This window comes from Protopterus annectens, chromosome 5.part1, assembly GCF_019279795.1.
Source record: "Protopterus annectens isolate FY-2018-M chromosome 5.part1, PAN1.0, whole genome shotgun sequence".
NCBI lineage: Eukaryota > Metazoa > Chordata > Ceratodontiformes > Protopteridae > Protopterus > Protopterus annectens.
Genome location: NC_056736.1, coordinates 534,537,126 through 534,559,183, shown reverse-complemented (window position 1 = coordinate 534,559,183; position 22,058 = coordinate 534,537,126). Strand labels below are relative to the sequence as shown.

Below are 22,058 nucleotides of genomic sequence, written 5' to 3'. Positions count from 1 at the left end.
ACAAATATAACTTTTGTCAACAAAAAAAATGGACATCTTTAATATTTTTACACATATATGACAACACAAATACAAAATCTAAAGATAAAAAGATGGGCAGCATAGGGGAGATGCAAGGAAGTATTTTACAGAAAGGGTGGATATTTGAAATAGCCTTCATGATAAAACTGCACTGTCAGCAATGCATGGGAGAGAAATTATGTTATTCTTAAACGGGTGAGAAAAAAAACACTTGTTGGTAAAGTATGATCTGCAGCTTAAATAAAATGAAGAAACCAGGTGTGCCAAGCATCTGTTTCACAGTTTAATATTCAGTGTTTCTATGTTTATTCTGTAAAATAAATATACAATTTTCCAGTGTGTCCTGGCATTGTGCAGAAGCTCCTGTGTGGAGTAAGACCAACTTCCCCCTCAAAAAGAGCTTCTCCCACACAATAGGGAGTTCTTTGACAAGCAGCCTGTGACGCTACTCACGGAATTGAGGCCTAACGGTGATCTTTGTTTGTCACACTGGTAGCTCAGGGAAGTGACGGTGGACAGCAGCAGAAGTGACGGTGGACAGCAGCATCAATGGAAACTACTGCATTAAAGAAAGAAGTATGCAGTGCAATGCTAGTGGAGGACACATCCAGATTTGAATGATTGGTATTAAGAGGACAAGATGGTAGCAGTTGCAGCAGCCATCAATGTGGAAGCTGGGGTGTGGGAGGAGTTTGGCAGTATGTACAGCTAATCAAAAGTGAAGACCTAGATAAGGAAGGCGTTTGATAAGGCCATATAGGTTGACTTTTAGATAGCTTCATAGGCAATTCAGTAAACACTGCCAAGATTTGAAGTGAAAACTGTAAAGAAGTGAACCCAATGATCATACCCTCTTTGAGGAAGCAGCACCAGAAACAACTGGTGGGACTAGGTTCATTTCTGTAGATGCGTCCATGTCTTTCACCAATGTCATGGTGGCAAGGCTGGGGAAGTGGATGAGATCTGGATGGAAATACTGAAGGCATTAGGCATTGCTGGACTGTTGCTGTTAATGCAGTTTTTAAATGTTCTGTGGAAGGTGGGAATAGTTTATTGGTTTGGTAAAGTGGAGTGGTACTTCTTCAAAAAGGTTGGCAAAAAGGGGGTTCCTGTTTTAGATGTATTGTACTCATCTGTATTCTTGTAAAAATCTATACCGGGGTGCTAGAAAGGAGAGACTGTAAAGCCTCAGTCTCAGAAGGAACACTGAAAATTCCATCCTGGCCATGGAGTTATGGGTCAACTTTTAGAACCTGCTGGGATAATGGAGGGGTAGTAGTAATATCATGGAAGAAAAGATCATTTTGTACCAGTATGGATAATGCAGGACTAGGGGAAGTTTGTTAGTACGGTACACATGTGTTTGTGGCTCTACAGAAGAAATATGATGATGTGTCATGGAAGGTCTTGTGTGAGCAACAACAAAAGTGCACAGTCTCTCCCTTCTACAGTGCAAAGTATGTCCTGGTACTTATGGAGTAAAAGTTGTCTGCATTCTCAAAATGTTCTCAAATACATTTAAGGTGGATGTAGAATTCTGTCAGGGATGCATCAGAAGTCTAGGGATATAAGGAATGCATTTTTGCTGCTTGCTGATAATGATGCCCCCTTGACCTCAAAACAAAGAACAACATCAACATAGAATGAAGCAATTTGCTGTGGAATGTGAAGAAACTGGAATGAAAATCACTTCTACTTCTCTGTCCTAAACGAGTTGGCACCTCTCTGCATATGAGAAGAAAGCAGCCACTCTATGTGGTGGAGTTTCAAGTCCCTGGGGATCCTGTTCTTGAGAGAAGGCTGAGGTGACTACGGAGAATGACCAGGAAATGGGTGACGTTTTGACAGTATTGTAGGTCTTATACTGGATTATGGCAATAAAGCAAGAGCCAAGTCAAATGATGAAGTTTACTGATCACTGTGCGTTCCCATCCTCATCTGCTGGCATGCTTTTTGGGTGGTGTCAAAGTATAAGATCATAGTTATGACCATCAGGAATGAGGTTCCTCTGAAGGGCTGCTGGGTTTACTCTCCATGACTGAGTATGGAACTCGGTAATCTTGAAGGACTTAGGAGTGCAGCCACTGTTCTTCTAGACTGAGTAGAATTGGTTAAAGTGGCTTTTGCAATCAGGGAGGATGCTTCTTGGGTGCTTGTCATGGTAGGTGTATATCATGCATACTTCACTGGAAAGAGGCCTCAGGGGAGATCCAGGACACTTGGGACATTATTCACAGCTTGGCAGGGGATCGCCCAGGATGAGCGGAGACTGCTGCTGGAAATGGGAAACTCCAGTCTGCCCTAGACTGGAGACTTTGGAAATTGGTTTACTCAGATTGAATTTGGCAAAGGAAATGAACAACTGGTCGGATTGCCTATGACCAGCTGTCCTGTTAAGATAAAAACGAAGCTGCCTGTGAACATCCAAGGAATGCAGCTTGTATTCACCCTTGTTCTGATATTTAGGAAAGAAAACAGGGAGGTTAATGGACTGATTAATGTTTGCTTCTGAAGCTACCTTAGGAAGAAAGGAGGGGTTGGTCCTGAGGTATACGCGGTCCGGATGGAAGACCAAGTAAGGAGGCTTCATGGATAAGGCTTAAAGTTCCAAAACCCTTTTGGCCGAAGTAATGGCTACTAAAAAAGCAGTCTTGAGGGACAAGAATTTAAGATCTACTGTAGCCGCAGGCTCGAAGGGGGGAGCGGTCAAGGCCTGAAGAACCAAAGAAAGATCCCACGGTGGAACCGCCTGCTTGACAGGGGGTCTAAGGAGAAAGGTGCCTTTTAGGAAGATTTTACATAATTTGGCGGACATAAGAGGTCCAGAGTCATGACCAACATGATAGTGTGAAATGGCCGCAAGCTGCACTTTAACCATTGAACTACTGGCACCATCATTAAAAAGAGTGGTTAGGAAGTCTAGCACCAGAGGAAGGGGAACCGTGAAGGGATCTAGACCCTGCCGCTCCGCCCAAATGGAGAATCATTTCCATTTACTGCGGTAAACTTTTCTGGTAGATGGTTTATGAGCCGCTACCAGGATGGCCTTAACGGGGGACGAGATACCGGGAGTCCTAATTAGGAGTGGAACTGGAGCAGCCAAGCAGTTAGCTTCAGGTTGTTCAGATTCGGAGTTGGTAGGTTCGATGGGTGTGATATCAGATCCGGAATGGGATCTAGAATCCAAGGTGGATTCACCGAGTGAGACCTTAGGTAAGGGAACCAGATCTGTCGAGGCCAGAATGGGGCAATGAGGATCATTCTGCACCCCAACCGAGAGGCTTTCTGAAGAACTTGGAGCATCAGAGGCAAAGGGGGGGTAAGCATAAAGAAGACCGGGAGGCCAAGCATGCACCAGAGCGTCTCTCGGGGAATCCCCTGGAGGAGGGATTAGAGCAAAAAAACTGTCGCACTTGGTGTTTAAGGGAGACGCAAAGAGATCGCAACAAGGAGTTCCCCACCGTGCGAAGATACGTTTCGCTACTTGAGCATTGAGAGACCACCCATACGGGGAGAGAATGGTGTGACTGAGCTTCTCCGCAAGGATGTTGGGCCAACCCGGAATATGCGTTGCGATGAGAAAGCGGTTGGTGGAGATCGCCCATTCCCACACTGTCATGACTTCCCGACAGAGGATAAGACCTGGTTCCCCCCTGTTTGTTGATGTACCAGATCACCGACATGTTGTCTGATTGAATCTCAATTGTTCCAAGGGGAAGAAAGTCCTGAAGTGCTCGCAACGCCAAGAGCACTGCTCTCATCTCTAGAACATTGATATGCAGGGAGGTCTCTGAGTCATTCCACGTGCCTTGGACCGTCCGGCCTGCAAATTGTCCCCCCCACCCAAGGAGGGAGGTGTCCGTGGTCACCGTGGCGAGAGGGGGAGAAGCACAAAAGGGGCAGCTTCCGTGGAGATCCTGTGAATGGAGCCACCACAAGAGAGACCGCTTGCAAGCCTTGCTGATCGCAATGGGATGATGCATAGGTAGAGCAAGGTAAGACCACTGAACTTGAAGTGTCCACTGAAGGACCCGCATGTTGAACCTGGCGAGTGGAAGAAGAGATATCGCTGCCGCCATGGACCCTAGAGCCCTCAGGACCAATTCCGCCGGAACTGAGCTGGAGTGGAGGATGGCCCGCACCTGGAGTTGCAGATTCTGAACTCTGTCGGCTGTGAGAAAGGCTCTTAACTCCCTCGTGTCTAACCTGGCACCAATAAAATCTAACAACTGAGTAGGGGCCAGATTGGATTTTGCTACGTTTATCGTGATGCCCAGGTGGGGAGCTAGATGAAGAAAGGAGTCTCGCGCCAAGGATAGTAGATGCCTTGTTGGGGCGGTAAGAAGCCAGTCGTCCAGGTACGGGAAGACCTGCACCCCCTGAAGCCTCAGGTGGGCCGCAACCACTGCTAATACTTTGGTGAACACCCTGGGGGCTGTGGTGAGACCAAAGGGAAGGACCCTGAACTGGTAGTGACTGGCTCCCAGCCGGAAGCGAAGAAACCTCCTGGAGCGCCTGTCCATTAGTATGTGGTAGTACGCATCCTTGAGGTCTATAGAGCACATCCAGTGATTCTCTCCCAGGAGGGGGAGGATGGATTGCAAAGTGACCATCCAGAACTTCTCCTTGGGAACTGCCAGGTTTAACAAGGACAGGTCTAAAATTGGTCTTTGGTCCCCCGTCTTTTTTGGCACTAAAAAGAACCTGGAGTAAAACCCTGATCCGATCTGGTCTGGGGGGACGGGCTGGATGGCTCTTTTCCCCAGCAGATGGCCAATTTCTGCTGAAGCGGCCTCCCACTGAATGGGTGGAACGTCGGGGAGGGATCTTAATTTTGGAATGTGATGAAAGGGGATCTTGTATTCTCTGGATATAATGCGGAGGACCCAGCGGTCTGATGTTATGGACTCCCATGCCGCTAGGTGCTCCGAAAAACGTCCCCCGACTGCCTTCAGAGTGGAGCAGTTGGGCAACCCCTCAGGGCTGCTGCGCGGGCCGTTCAGAGAAAGGTTCTCTGGACCCAAAATTCCTGGGAGCCCCTCTGCCCCTGGGGCGGCGTCCTCCCTGTCCTCCTCTGCCATGGAAGGACTGGTTGTCCGGAGCGGGTTGGGATTGCTGCGACTTCCGGAACCACATCTTCTTCTGGCCCTTTTGGTTCCTAGAGTAGGACCTCTGGGGCACAGAGAAGTGGATTCCGACGGCAGACAGCGTCTTCCCGTCCTTTTCGCTCTGGGTCAAGGTGTCGCGAACCGTTTTGTCAAAAAGGGCAGAACCATCAAAGGGGGCGTTCGCGAAGGATGCCTTGAAGGGCTCCGTGAAATCACAATGGCGGAGCCAGGCCTGGCGTCTAGTGACTAGGCCTACTCCTGCAGCTCTAGCGGCTCCCTCAGTAGAATGGGACAGCAACCGCATAGAGGTATTCATCACGGATCGAAGAGTGGCCATACGGGTGGAGTGCAAAAGTTTGTCCTCCTCCGACATGGACTCTGGGGGGGATGCAGCGTATTCTTTAATAAGATCGCGCTGCATCCTGGTAACATGTGCCAGATAGTTGAGCGCCCTCACTGAGAAGGTCGCTGAACTAAACATTCGCTTCCCCAAGCGGTCCATCATCCGAGACTCCTTGCTCGGAGGATGGACTGAGGGACTCTCCTGGGCGAATTCCCTCTTAGTGGCTGCTGCCGTCGACATGGCATCTACCGGAGGCCCCTTACTCCAGTGGGCACGGTCTGCAGGGGGGCTAAGGATTCTGTCTGGCCTTTTGGGGATTGGCTCCACGGTGTCCGGTTCCTTCCACGCCCTGGTGGTAATAAGGTCCACCAGGGGCTCGGCAGGAGGGGACACCCAAGAGGTAGACGGGCCCGCTTTGAATGCCTCCAAGAACACGGACTCGTCCAAGGAAGACTTGGGGGCAGACCACCCACCCCTTATGCGAAGCATTTCCATGATGTCTCCAAAGGAGACATCGTCGGGGGGGGGTGATCTTGGGGAGCCTTCCCCTTCCTCCAAATCCGTGTCTTCTGTTAAAGACTCGGGGGAGTCTATGTGCCTCCTTTTACACGTATGCTTGCGAGGAGCTTCCTCGGGGGGGGGCTGTCCGAGGAGCCCTCGCAAGCAGTGTCTTGTTCCAATGGAACAGCTTGGGGCACTGAAGCGGGCTGCCCCAGTGGCCGGATGGTGGAAGCCTGACCCAGTGCAGATGGAGCGGGGGAAGGAGCCGAAGCAAGTGCCGGGGTCCGGAATCCCTCAACAGAGCCCTCTCCACTACATCAAAAGCCGAAGGGGAGCCAGCCCCGACCAAAGGATCCGAAAGTCAACTCCCCCTCGGATCCGAAGAGTGGATCGGAGCCGGCCCCGAGACACTCGGATCCGAGGGACCAGTGCGCTCCGACACAGACGGCGCCGAAGGCACACTAAGTCCCCCGGATCTGAAGCTCGGAGCCAGGCTCCGAGAGGTCGGATCCGAAACACTCGAGGGCAGGGTCGGATACGAAATACCTAGTACTATCGGCGCCGACCCACCCCCGGCTCCGAAGCTGCCCGGCTCCGAACGCTCCGAACCCAGGTAGCGGGTCGGAGAAGGAGCTATGGGCTTGAAAAAATGGGGTCAAGCTCCCCCCCAGAGGGGGGGGGAGGCAGGAGCACTCCCATCTGCATCTGGGCCTGGATGAACCTTCTCATCATCCAGTCCAGATCGGCATCGGAAAGGCTATACGTAGACCTCGAAGAGGCTACCGAGGTAGGCCTTGAGTGCCTCCTCGATAGCCTCGACGGAGATCAGGTCTCCTCCTCCTCAGGCCCCGGTGAAAAGCAGACTGGAGACCGGAGCCGGGGGGGGGGGGGCAGCAGCCAAGGAGGCCGGAGGAGAAGCCCGCTTAGCTGGTGGGGCCAAAACGGAGGTCTCGGCCCGCCGCTTGTGGTGCTTCTCTCTCCGGTCCTTTTTTCTTACTTCCCTGTCCTCCAACCCAGCAGCGGGAGGTTGAGTCCCAGGTGGAGGAGGGGGAGCAGGCGAGGAGGGAACTGTAGCAACAGTACCCACCACAGGAGCGGAGGCCGAAGCCGAGTCTGGGGGCAGAAGTCCCGCCAGGACCAGTTTCGACCTCCGCTCCTTCAATGCCCTGGGGTTGAACCCTGCACAAATGGAACATCCAGAAGTGAGGTGTTCAACCCCAAGGCATCGAACGCACCGAGTGTGGCCATCAGCAGGGGAAAGCCTTTGGCCACACTCGGTGCACTTCGAGAAAATTGCCTTAGGCGCTTCTGACATAACTAAAGTCTTTTTTTTTTTTTTTTAACCAAATAAAAAAGACAAACAATTAGTGCTAAACTAGCACACACACAAGGCCCCAAACAACACACTCAACAAAACTCCGAACCAGCGAGGGGAGGGAATTAAATAAAATTTTAGATGTAACAATTAAAACCCAAAAGTATCAAAAAACTAAAGGAAACCTAACACAATCACACAAATTTAACTAGAAAAAAGCAATTTAAAGCTTTATAAGAGTTTTATATAGAACTTAGCTGAAGAGCTCAGACGATCCAACTGGTTACCAGCGCGGCAAACTAGATCTGAGGTCATGTAGGGAGAGCAGGGCATTATGGGTGAGGGGAGGAGCTAAGAGCTCGGATCCATAGCTGGATAAACCATGCCGGTTCGGATCCGATATCGGATCCATAACCTACAGGTTGCAGACAAATGAATCTCCTACTTCAGATCAGTTGTTTACCTAGGTTTCGTCTTACCACAGAATAATGCCTTCAAATGTTGCACATGGTGTTAATTATCAATTAAATGGGTGTATATAATTAGGATTGTACTATTGTGGAGTTGTTCTGAAGAAGTCTTCTGTGGTAAGACGAAACCTAGATAAACAACTGTTTTTGTACTGTGTGTCCTGTCAATTTCCAGATTAAATGTGGTCCTAGCGGTTTTGGCATCTGGATTACTTTCATTTGCTGATGGTCCTTGTGCACGAGTGACTACTACACCTTTGTTTTTTGAAGTTTTTGGTCTGTGGTTGTTCATTCGAAGTTTTTTTGCCATTCACCCAAAAAGCAGTTTGCTACATGCTGCAATAAAATCAGCAAATGTAATGATCTACAGTCATTTATTCATGAATACTAAAAGAAATAAATCAACTATTAGCAAAAAAATACAATAAAACTTTCAGAGGGCATGCCTCTTGTATCACCCACGCCCATTGTTTATTTAATTGGGATATTGAAATACTTCTTTTTCATAAAGGTTGTACAACCTTGGAGTTGGTATAATTAAATGAGATAAGGGTGTGAAACGCCCATGAGGGTGCAGACTGTCTGTTGCAAAATGCTTTTTAGCAGTTATGTGTTTTTTTCTTATCAGTTCAGAGTTTAAGACTGCATTTCTATGGGGCTAGGATGTTCTACTGGCTTAGTTCAGGGAATGTAAGTGGCCTGTAATCACCATACTGACTGGACTGTGGCAAGGCCATATGAAGTGTGAAACTTAAGATTTCTTTTCTTGACTTTCCGGATAAACACAGCTTGGCCACATTTCACCTAATTCTGTAGCTTCCTTACTCAGGTGCACTTAAAGGTTGGACTCAGCCCTAACACTCACCAGGTTAACACCATACACTAAGCAAGAACACTTAAAAAGGAACACATTTAAAAAGAATCTAAAAGGATATGCTTGTCCAACTTACAGCAAAACCTAACCACTGAAAGAGAATGGAGAGGCCATTCAAACACAGGAAGATGACAGAAGGGTGGAGGACCTTCTTTCAGACCACCTGGTATGTTTACTATGTTTTGTAGAACAGGGAGCATGCTGATTACATTACTAAATTCAGTAAAATACAACTCTGTTCTGTATCGCTTAGACACCAAAGACGTGCATAACACATTCTGAAATATATAGCTTAGAGCCATTGCCCTTTAGTCTTCTGTTACAGCATATACAGTGTCAAAGGTGTGAAACACTTCTCTTTGGCACAAAAAATGCAAATGGAAGCATTTACCTGCTTTTAAAGCTGTTGGTCCATCAGTGGGACAGCTTCCAGATGCTGTCTGTGTCACAGTACCAAGTTTATTATGGCTTTCCAATCTATAAGACATTTCAGACTCCTACGCCTTTTCTTTCTGTGACTAGTACTACACTGGAGCCACTAAAGCTCAATGAACTATGAAAAAGTATGACAGAGTCTCTTCGATAATGAGCATAAAATTATACGTTCTCAACATGCATGTCAAGATTCCCTTCTCAAGCTTTGCTTTTGAGGTGAATTTCTTGGCATCCATATTTCAAACACATAACCTGGATATGAAATGGAGAACCAGTCATAATACTCTGTTATACCTAACATTAAAGGTCCTCTTCAGTGGATAAATTTTAGGAATAAGAAGTGTTGTACAAATTAAACCTCCCTGAGAAGCTGTAGCCATAGAAAGGCCAAAAGGCAAGGACTCAGAAGGCTTAAGTCCCAAAGCACTACGATGTTAAAGGACACCTGACTTCTGGAGCAACAGTCTAAGCAATAGTGTTTTATAAAGTGTGAATTGGTGATACCATAGCCATGGCAGAAATGCCAACACAGGTACATTCTAGAAACAGGCAGTGAAAGCAACCACATCCTTGGTGGAATGGACTTGAATAGAAACATTTTCCAACCAGCTGTTAACTGCCTGGTGGCAACTGACAGTGCAGTAATCAATCTACTTAGGGGTTTCCTTTATCGTAAAAACACTTTTTTATACACAACAAATGTGGGGAACAGCTGGTATGTTTTTTGAATGAAGAACCTGAGCTGGTGATGCACAGCAAAGGTAGAAAAGGCTTAATTGCTGCTCAACTCTGATCCCAAATACACAACACAGGAATAAATGAACTGGTTTAAGGACAGTTTAGAGACCATTTCTGGAAGGAAACATGGGTTGATCCTAAGATGTACTCGATTCATGTAAAAGACAAAACAGTATTCTTTACAAATAATGGCCTGCAGCTCTATAAACTTACTGTTACAAGTGATGGCTGGTCAGAACAGTGTCATCCAAGAAATGAACATCAGGATTGCTGAATCAGTCAGTCTGAACAGAGAAGAGACAAGTCTAAATCATGAAGTTAACAACCCACGTAGAAGAAAGCTATTTAAAGATGAATTGTACAGATGTTTATTATAAGGCTGTGCTATACCACAGTTTTGCCTTCCACAAGATTGTCTTGCACTGATATTGTAGAGATGTGCATTCTGACCATAGAATAACAGATACAAAAGTAAAAACAGAAATCCAAGATGGGTAAGGGATAAACTAAAAAACTGCCAAAGTTGAAGTGCAGTGTGTCACTCTCTACCCATATGGAGAACTTTTTCAGCTAGTAGAGTACATCTGGAAAGTGGAAAGCTTTATTACAGGTAAGAGCTGCCCTCTCCAAAGCAAAAAAAACACAGCATCAATGGGACCAGACAGTGTCCCGGGCTGCATCCTACATGAACTCCAAGAAGAGCTAAACCCAAACATAAAACTACTGTTCAGTCTCAGCCTTACTACAGGATATGTACCCAAAGAGTGGCGTACAGCAACAGTGGTCCCCCTCCACAAAGGTGGTGCCTCAACGGATTCTGGAAACTATCGCCCCATAAGCCTGACTAGCTTGGTCTGCAAAGCTATGGAAAGGATCATCATGGACCTCATAAATAAAGATATTGGGGACCTAAAGACACTGGATCCTACCCAGTTCGGCTTTGTTAAGGGCAGATACTGCCTCTTAAACCTGGTCGATTTCTTTGAAACAGTCACCAAGGCCATTGACGAGGGGAAGGTCGTCCACACAGCCTACCTGGACCTCGCAAAAGCCTTCGACACAATACCCCAATCGGGCATTATAGATAAGCTCACCAGCTTAAATATAAACCCCTATGTCACTAGATGGGTTGCAAACTGGCTCAAGGACAGAACCCACATGGTTAGAATTGCTGGAGCCATGTCAGACTCCAAACCAGTTACAAGTGGCATCCCACAAGGCTCAGTCCTGGGACCTCTCTTGTTCGGTATATATTTCTCGGAGGTACAGGCCAACACGGAAGGACTGTGACTGACCAAGTTCGCAGATGACTACAAACTGGGTGCCATAATCGACTCTCCAGCCGACACAAGCATCCTCCAAAAGGGCCTCATAGAAACAGACAACTGGTGCCAGAGCCATGGCCTCAAGCTAAACGCCAAAAAGTGTATAGTCATCCCCTTTGGCAAAAACAAAGTGCCCACAAATTACCACATAGGTGGTAATCCATTAAGTACAGAAGAAGTAATTAGGGACCTAGGGACCCAAGTTGATAGCAATCTCTCATTTGACAACCACGTGGCCAAAGTGGTTAGAAAAACATTTTATATAGCCCACCTAATCATGAAGGGATTCACATCTAGATCAGAGGAGGTCATCGTGCCTCTTTACTCATCCCTCATCAGGCGCATAATTGAGTACAATGCCCCTTTTGGGATGTACCTTACCAGACACCTGCAGCAACTGGAAAGACCCCAAAAGTACCTCAATAAGAGGCTCAAAGGGCTCAAACAGATGCCATATGCTGCCCGGTTAAAGAAACTCCAGCTCTACTCAGTGGCATATCGCCTGCTCAGAGGCGATCTGTGCCTGACATATAAAGCCATGTCCAACCCGGAATTAATGGACATGCTGCACCTCAGAAAATCCAAATCCCATCGAGCTACGCACTCGAGAGACTTGAACCTCAGCACTGAAATAAATAGGACATGCTGGAGGGACAGATTCATAACCCAGAGGCTCCCTTCAATCTGGAATAAAATCCCAGTCCAGGTTAGGCAGAGTCCCTCATTGACTCTCTTCAAGAGGAATCTTGATAAGTGGATGGGAGATCGTAGGTTTACCCCGTGTATCACTTCTGTGTCACTGTTAGACAGTGGCACAGTATACTAACCTCGAAAAAGGGCATAGCAAAATTAATTTAAAATGGGTGGCGAAAGCCAAACACACTCTGGCTAGGCATATAAATGCCCTAGGGCAGATAACCTAGTATGAACCTATGAACCTATGAACAGCTACAATCAACTATGAGGTTAGCAGTGGAAGACCAGGTGGCAGCTTTAATAGAAGCATGCTAGGAGGTGGAGCTGGTCACTACCCTAGCCAAAGGGGGCTTATTTTGCTTGTACTAAGACAGGCTCCTGTATTGCCTGGTGCTCAAGTGACTAAAACCACACCATCACAGGCTAGTGGGAAGTACAAAGATAAAAAGAAGTTATGTACTCACTATAACGTTCCATGTGAGTTGTTCATCTTGCCTTCATTCTCACTGATGGGTTCGGAGCCGATCCTCGGCTCTGACTCGGCCAAATGCAAAAGCTCAAGGTCTTCAACCAGCTCGTGGCCTACTCCCTATCCCATGACGCACTGGTGCTTCCCTCAGATCTTGTTTGCAGCCATCTATACTGATAGGTAAATATCCCAGTAAGAAAAACAAGAATACAGTACATAAGGACTAAATATCACAAAGATTTGTCTCAACTTCCCGGTCCTCAAGAAATTCTTGGTAGGGGAATTGGTGGGTGGGACATAAGAATGAAGGTGAGATGAATAACTCACATGGAACGTTATGGTGAGTACATAACTTCTTTATGTGAAGTTCTTCTATCTCGCCTTCATTCTCACTGATGGATTAGAGTCCCAAGCACCATCTTTCTTGGGTGGCTCATGGAAATATATTCCTCAGAATCGTGGAACCAAAGGAGGCCCTGTCCCTGGAGGCCTTTTCCAATTTGTAATGAGTGATAAAGTTATGAGGTGTAGACCAGGTGGCTGCTGCACAAATGGAATCTATGGGTAACTTAGCCAGAAAGACTGGAGTTGTGGAAACAGTCCTAGTTGAGTGGGCAAAGAGCTATATGTAAAGGAAATGCAATCTAATAACCATTTTGACAATGTGGTTTTAACCACAGGAGTACCCTTCTTTGCATCTGAAAAGGAAACAAAGAGTTGTTCTGATTTTCTAATGTCCTTAGTCCTGTCTAAATAGAATCAAAGTTGCCTTGGACATCAAGTATTTGCAGCATATGTTCCATCTTATTAGTATATTTGGGGAAGAAAACAGGTGATTCTATAGTCTGGTTGAAGTTTGTCTCTGAACAAACCTTATGTATAAATGGCAGATTTGTCCTCAGCGAGACTATCACTGTGAAAAAATCAACTATGGGAGTTTAATGGACAAGGCATGTAAATTCTGAAACCCTTCAAGCAGAAGTAATACCTACTAAAAAAATGTTTTTTCATGATAAGTATTTCAAGTCGCAAGATGAGGCTGGTTCAAAAGGGGTAAGATGATTCAAGAAAGAACAAATTTAGGTTCCACGGTGTAGCTGGGGATCTAATAGGTGGTCTCAAATGGACAGTACCTTTAAGAAAGGCTTTAGAGAGTCTATGGGACAAGACAGAAGCCCCCTGATCGCCAATATGAAAATTAGAAATTTTTGCTAATTGAACCCTAATGGTTGCTGCAGCTGCCCCTTCATTAAAAAGCTTGGTCAGAAACTCTAAAATGGATGCAATTGAAGCCAAATACTGGTCAAAATTGTTTTGGGATGCCCATACGGAAAACCTTTTCCATTTACTAAAGTATAACTTCCTGGTAGATGATCTATGAAAGGATGTTAGGATGTTCTGAACTGCAGGTGAGAGATTCTGGAACTTGGCTATTCTTAGAATTGGAGAAGCCAAGCTGTCAACTGAGGGTATGAAGTGCAGGATGAAGAGCCCCTGATAAATGAATCAGAATATCTGGAACTGGGTCCAGGATCCATGGTTCGTCCAGTAGATGAGGCTGAAGGAAGGGGAACCAAATCTGACAAGGCATCCTGGAGATCTATTGAGCACATCCAATTGTCTTTCCCTAGAAAACGAAGTATAGACTGTAGCGTGACCACCATCCAGAACTTTGTTTTTTTTACAGATTTATTCAATCTGCCGTGATCCAAAATGGGTCTCCAGTCCCCTGTTTTCTTTGGAACTGAAAAGAACCTTGAGTAAGTTTCAGATCCTCTCTGGTCTGCTGGGACTGGTTGGATGACTCTCTTTTCAAGCAACCTTGCAATTTCTATGGTTACTTGTTCCCTGTGACTGGGTGGAACATTTGGGATTTTTCTCATAAGGGGGGTGGGGTTGGCAAAGGGAATGGAGTATCATCTGGACAGGATGCTTTGTATCCAGTCGTCTTTTATTTTTAGCCAGGTGTCTGGGTACAAAGATAAGCATCCCCAGACTGCCTCCAGAGATGGACAGACAGGCCTCCTTTCAGGAACTCTGATAGGGCTTTCCAAAGAACTGATCTCTGTTGCCCTGATTCTGTGGGCCCCCTCTGCTGCATGGATGAGAGTCTTGAGGACCGGGAAGAAGCTACAGAAAAGGCCACTGATTGAAGGATTGGAGACTTTAAAGTAGGAGACACTGTCTCCAATATCGGGGACTGGCTCCTACAAACAGCAACAACCTCTGGTTCCAAAAGCAATGGAACTGAGGTGGTAGTCTGACTTTGTTTAGAAGTCCATGAACCCTTTTTTGGCTCCGACCCAGAAGACAACTTGGAAGACAAAGTCTTGGAGGATTTTGAAGGCTTGTCCAGTTTGTCCTTATCTAAAGATTCCTGGAAAGAGGGCTTTCAATAATCCCCTAACTATTAGCTTGATCCTACGTTCATGAAGAACACTAGAGCTAAAGGAATGACAGATGGCACAGTTCTCCTGTAGGTGGACCTCACCTAAACAATAAACACATTCTGTGTGACCATCTGTTATTGATATTTTTTGTCCACATTTAGGACACTTTCTAAATCCAGATTTAGCTTTCTCTTGCTGAGACATGGCAGAAACTATTAATCTCTAACTGTAATTGAATTACAATGCAACTCTTAAACAAAGGCAAAGAACACACTATATGCCTAACTAGTAGGGAAACCCACAGTACTATATGATAGCCTTAATAAAAAAAATAGGGCTCTAACTTCTACAATATCTGTAACAAAAACACACACAGTACGAGAAGAACTACTGCCCTAAAAACCTGGGCTTAAGTTTAACACACTCTAGGGTAGGGAGAAATCACTATTTAAACAACCCTCTAATTAAAATGAGTTGTAAAAAAAACGGCCACTAACTAGCAAAAACACACATTCGATAAGTTATAAAGCTAAGTAAGTAGAGTAATACGAGAAAGAAAAACTATTTAACTACTAAAAAACTATCAAGCTAAACTATAATTTTTTTAATGAAATATCAAACTTTTACTGGCCAGAGCTGTCGAAGCACTCCCAATCTGTTGCAGCGGCAAATGAGATCTGGGGGAAGCACCAGTGCATCATGGGACAGGGAGTACACCATCAGCTGGTTGAAGACCTCGAGCTTTTGCATTTGGCCGAGTTGAAGCCAAGGATCGGCTCCGAACTCATCAGTGAGAATGAAGGCGAGATAGAACAACTTCACATCTATGGATATCTTTCCCTTGAATTCTGCAAGAAAGTGCGGGATCAGAGGAAAAAGTTGGAAATAAATGCACAAATCTTCTCATCTGGTAGATAACTAACAACATTACAGCTCCCCATGCCCTGCCAAACTGAGAACAATGTGGGGGAGGGGGGACTGAGGGCATACTTTATCATATTCCAAACTGGTTGATTTCTGGAGTGCTCCATTTCTGAACAATCCTGACCATACAGGTCTCCCTTATTCCCAGCATTACAAGATGGCTGAAACTGTGGAATTCAGGAGTTCATTAGCAAGTTTACTTCCCCCCAGATCTGAACAGTTGTAGGTCAAATGCCCCATATACAGTCCAGCAAACTTATACTGCCTCTTCCCATAACAGTATGACTGCATACCGCCTTGGTTATTAAAACAACGCAGGTTTTGATTACAGCAGGACAGACATGATGTTTTAGGGCAAGAAACACACCTCTTAGCCTGAGGTGGTATAACTGACACCCCTCAATGGGGTCCACTTTCTCTGCATATAGGAGGAGAATAGGTGGGCTCCTCAACTTCCCAGCAAGGGATCAATCATAGGAGATTGTAAATGGTTCTTTTGTAGAAAGAGCAACCAGAGATTAGGCCAAATCAACCACTCTAGAGTCCAGTAAAACAAGTTTTACATTAGCAGAAAGTCTTCAAGGGCCATGATGACTGCAGCCACTGGCACCTCAATGTCCACTGAAACACACTCATCCACAGAACTACTAACGGGACTGTTCCTACAGTGGCCACCATGTAGTCCAAGAGAAGCAGAAATGTTAAGTCTTCTTCCCAGTTTTGTGTGCTCGCCCACGCTACCAAGGCAGACTTCCTCAGCCTTCACTGCAGCAGGCAGGGATACCTAACACTGAACAGTATCCAGCTCTACTCAGATGGAAAAGAATCCTACTGTGCTGGGACGAGAGAAGGCTTCTTCCAGATTATGGTTACCTCTACGACTTGCAATCAAAGATGGATCCAAGAAAGGGCCACTACTAGTGATCCCAGTGAGAGGGTCAATAGAACACATAAAACGAAGCAGGCTGGAGTACCTTCCAACAGAACAATTTATTGTTAGCGCTTTCATTTAGACAAATTTTCAAACTTCTTTAGACATCTTATCCCAAAATGCAATAGTATTTATAGGGACAACAATTAAACTTTGATTACTCAGCAAATTAAGTCCTTAAAGTTGTACATATACCAAAATATAGATACAAAAATTAGATACAAAAATTAAAAATTAAACACCTCAAAAACACATGAAATATTATAAAAATAGGATCCAAGTCAAAGTATAAAAATGCTAGAATAACATTTTGGACACATAGACATATGCACTAAAAAGTTTATTAAAGTCATAATAAAGTTTAAATACATATCAGTTAAAGAAACTAAGATAAAATAAACTATTGGGTTATAATAATTTGGCCAGGTAAGATATATTTAAGTCTTACCTATTCAGTGCTTTAAGCTTCAGAATGTACATGATGGAAGCACATTCATTGAGCCCAGGAAAAATATGGGCAGAGGTACGAATTTGCCATAAAAGCTCGTTTTCCTCAAGCCTAAGCTTCCAAGGGCCCCCTCTTACACTACGCTTTTCTTGCTGTAAGATAGTAAAAAGAAATGTATGCGTGGGGTAGTCTAAAATGTGCCTGGCAAGTGCATTAAGTGAATTGGCTTTATTGATATGATAAAGATGTTCATAAATTCTTTGTCTTACAGACCTCTCTTTTTTCCCAATATAAAATGATTGGCATAGTTGACATAATGCTACATAGACTATTGCCTCAGATTCACAGTTATAGTTCGAATTCACTTGAAATGTTTGACCTCTGATGACAAAGGTATGACCAGTTTTAATATATTGGCACTGATTATAGTGTCCGCATTTTAACATCCCCTTATTCGCATTTTTAACTGCCTTGTTTTGTAATTTATAGGTTCATAAGTTCATAGTAGGCTATCTGCCCTAGGGCATTTATAAGCCTAGCCAGAGTGTGTTTGGCTTTCGCCACTCATTTTAAATTAATTTTGCTATGCTCTTTTTCGAGGTTAGTATACTGTGCCTCTGTCTAACAGTGACACAGAAGTGATACCTGGGGTAAACCTACGATCTCCCATCCACTCATCAAGATTCCTCTTGAAGAGAGTCAAGTGAGGGACTCTGCCTAACCTGGACTGGGATTTTATTCCAGAGTGAAGGGAGCCTCTGGGTTATGAATCTGTCCCTCCAGCATGTCCTATTTATTTCAGTGCTGAGGTTCAAGTCTCTCGAGCACGTAGCTCGATGGGATTTGGATTTTCTGAAGTGCAGCATGTCCATTAATTCCGGGTTGGACATGGCTTTATACGTCAGGCACAGATCGCCTCTGAGCAGGCGGTATGCCACTGAGTAGAGCTGGAGTTTCTTTAACCGTGCAGCATATGGCATCTGTTTCAGCCCTTTGATCCTCTTGGTGAGGTACTTTTGGGGTCTTTCCAATTGCTGCAGGTGTCTGGTAAGGTACATCCCAAAAGGGGCATTGTACTCAATTATGGGCCTGATGAGGGATGAGTAAAGAGGCACGATGACCTCCCCTGATCTAGATGTGAATCCCTTCATGATTAGGTGGGCTATATAAAATGTTTTTCTAACCACTTTGGCCACGTGGTTGTCAAATGAGAGATTGTTATCAACTTGGGTGCCCAGGTCCCTAATTACTTCTTCTGTACTTAATGGATTACCACCTATGCGGTAATTTGTGGGCACTTTGTTTTTGCCAAAGGGGATGACTATACACTTTTTGGCGTTTAGTTTGAGGCCATGGCTCTGGCACCAGTTGTCTGTTTCTATGACGCCCTTTTGGAGGATGCTTGTGTCGGCTGGAGAGTCGATTATGGAGCCCAGTTTGCAGTCATCTGCGAACTTGGTCAGCCACAGTCCTTCCGTGTTGGCCTGTCGACAAGATTCTTTAAGTTTGGCCCTCGTCTATAAGATATATGCAAAGGCTGATCAAACTTTCTGTTTATGCGTGTATCTTCTAAAAGGACTTAATTTGCTGAGTAATCAAAGTTTAATTGTTGTCCCTATAAATACTATTGCATTTTAGGATAAGATGTCAGAAGAAGTTTGGAAATTTGTCTAAATGAAAGCGCTAACAATAAATTGTTCTGTTGGAAGGTACGCCAGCTGCTTCGTTTTGTGTGTTTTACCAGTTCATTGTTCTTGTGCTGTTTTGAAGAGGGTCAATAGAAGCCAATCTTCAAGGAAAGGGAAAACAAGAAGTTCCTTCTCCAGCTAATTATCTGTCACTACAACAAGCAGCTTGACTAATACTCAGGCTAGCTCAGATAACAGACCAAATGTGAATTCTTTGTACTGAAAGTGAAGCCTGCAAACAGCAAACTGAATGAACCACCTCTGAGAACCCCTGACGAAAAAACATCCATCATGTCTAATCATTATCCAGGTGTCTTGTGGAAGCATAGTTAATTCACTGGATAAAAACTGTGCTTAATATAATGAATGTGTTCAATGAAGGTACTAAGGCCCAAGATGAAATAGAACCCTCAGGGTTAGGGGTTGGTGTAATGGTTATAATGCTGACCTCACAGACACAAGTTACAAGGTTTGATTCTCACCTGTAAGGCACAATGACTAGGCTTAAAGTGGCTCACAAGGGTAGCTAGCCTAATACTTACCTATGAACCTATAGATCCTTCAGAACAAGGAAATAGCAGGAAAAGAACCTCTTTTTTTGTCCAAAGGAAGAATCCGGCCCCATTGAGTAGATTTCTAGCCCTTCTTCAGTTATGTGGAGTTTTCCTGATCCTTTAGTAGCATTATTACCGGAGGGTAACCTTAATAGCTGAAAGATGCTGCTCTGCTACACCATGCCCATACCCCTTACTTCTTAGTTATGGCTCTTAATCTGGGGCAGACGTGGAGAAGTGGCCTCCCACAAACAGTCCTGCAGGGTAATAAGGACTGCAGCAGTGGCATCTATAGAGGCTGCCTCCTGGGAGACATTGTGGGCTAATGCTTGGGTACACTCTTCAGTGTGCAAAAGGGGTGTCTTGAAATAGGTTCACAGATTCCTAGGCTCTTACTGAGCTTATGGCCGAAAGAGATTGAGTCACGTTACCAAGTACTGCTTGGAGACTATCAATGTCACCCATTAAGTAGTTTTTCACCTACATATCCCATGTCAAAATTTGTGATCAACCAGTCACCCAGAGTGGTTTTAAATATTGTTAGACAAGTATTTTACATAAAGGGAGCCTATTCCAAAATTGGGAAATACACGGAATTAGATAGCTGTCATGTCATCTAGTGTTGTTGATGTGGCAGTGTAAGTTTAGGACTCTACAGCAGGTGTTTGCTTTATTACTGTTTCAAGTAAATGTAGAATTTCAGAGAGTGCTGGTTCATTCAAAGCACAAATGGTTAAAAAGAGATCACCCCTCAGGAGATTAGGACACAGCTTTTAGTCTCTTACAGTAGCTTAATGTACTGAGCCCAAGTTATTTTTGAAGAAGAAATGTTACAATCTTTTAAGATTTTTTAGTGCTTAGCTAGGCACATGCCAAGGGGCATTATATTCACTGATGGGCCAGTAAGATAGGACTAAAGTGGGACTGCATCTTTGGACCTTGAAGCGATACCAAGAAGAATAGAAAGGGCAAGGCAGAAGTATGTTTTAACCACTACTGATACACAGTAGTCACAAGAGAGTCTGTTATCCACATAAGTACTCTTGGGAAAATGTATTGGTCTAGAAGAAGCGCAGGAAGGTATGAAAGTATGACACCAGATCATCCACTTGTCTTCATCCAAGTTCTGGGAAGCATGGACAAAATAACCTTACCCTGGTAGGGAACATCCAGCATGGTTTGCCTCAGGTCATCCTTAAAAGGCAAAAGCCTGTGCTACTCTGCGTTGGTTAGACACATTCCTGAGCATGCTGTTCTAGCCGCAGCAACAGCACAGTCAAAATTATAGAGGGCAGTGTGGATGCTCAATGAGGAGGCTACTGTAAGAATCTATTCCAAAGACTCATTGACCCCATAATCACAGTTATGTCAGCTTTTACACAGTGTGGTCTGCAAGACAGCACAGTAAATAGGAAACGTAAGATAATTTAGAGACCCAAAGATAAAGCACTAAAGAACACCTTGTCTATCTTTTCCAAAACTTCTGGATTCCTTATCTCATGGCAAACTGGAGAGGTGATATGGTCTGAAGGAAATGTCTTGGAATGAAGTGATCAGAAATTAATCTGTTCTGAAATATAATCCAGAGATATGACTCTGCTGGGAGTACATAGAGGTCACCCTCTTTCTTAGGAATACAGGGACATTAATTCTGAAGTTACCAGGCCACATAAATGGTATACTTCATGACATGTTTCATGAGAGAGAGGATGACCCAACACGTGCTTCGACAAAGGAGTAGTCAGTGTGTGTGTATGTGTGTGTGTGTATATACACACATACACACACATTATATATATATATATATGTGTATGTATATATATATATATATATATATATATATATATATATATATATATATATATATATAAAGACATCTTCAAGGCTGCTGCCAGGGGTGAATTTCTATTGCTTCACCTCAAAGTCTAACTCTCCCAAATCAGGGGAGACCAGGATAAAAAAAAATCAATGAGTTGGAAGATACCTGATGAATCAAGTTAACAAGAGAAAGTTTGTCCAATGCCTGGATTCTAGATCCATTAACTTCTACCATTTTTTCAAACATGGCTCAGGATCATGCAAGTAATGTGGCTATAACTCTCCACATTGCCACCCTATAGGATGCAATCTTCTGTGATACAGGCCTCAAGCTTCTCGTAGGTAGCCTGAATGAAGGGCTATCAATTGTTGCAGCTGTTCAGACACACTGCCTCTCACAGTAAATACAATGTGCTGGCTCAGGTTCCACTTCATGATCACATGATCAAAGGAACATTCAGACAGTTTCAAGAATTTAGCCATCATACTCAGGAATGTTACAATTAGGTATCTTAAGGTTTAAGAACTATGTAAATGCAAAGTTCCTGTGTAAATAGTTTATGCCACATTGCTGCCATATACTGTATAATTTTGCATTTTACATTATGTGTCTTCAGTGTAAATGTTTAGACTTTCTTCCATGCGTTCACTTTACAACAGGTCTTGACTGAAAATGGGCCCTAGCAGTTCAATCCAAAGTTAATAAACAGAGACAGAGATACAGAGAGAGCAAGACTGGAGAATATCACTTCTTCATATGTTCTGGAGCTGTAAGTGTATATACAAACTGTGGAATTCCCTTAAAATTCAACTTCAGAAAGTGGGCTACAAAAGTACAACACTGTCTTGGAAATTTATGATTTTGCATATTCCCCCGAAGGAACTTACCAGATCACAGAGTATAGTTCATATTAATATTTTCTTACTAATGAAGCTTTATATAGCTTCAAATTGGCTAGACCCAACTAAAACATCATGGCAAAACTTCAGAGTGTTGGCGACAAAACATA

General features: G+C 44.4%; 1 protein-coding gene across 1 annotated transcript in view; it reads right to left on the bottom strand.

Moving 5' to 3' along the window:
• Positions 1-22,058, bottom strand: part of QTRT2 (queuine tRNA-ribosyltransferase accessory subunit 2) — an 837,401-nt gene that overhangs the window by 9,704 nt on the left and 805,639 nt on the right. The gene's annotated exons all lie outside the window — the stretch shown is intronic.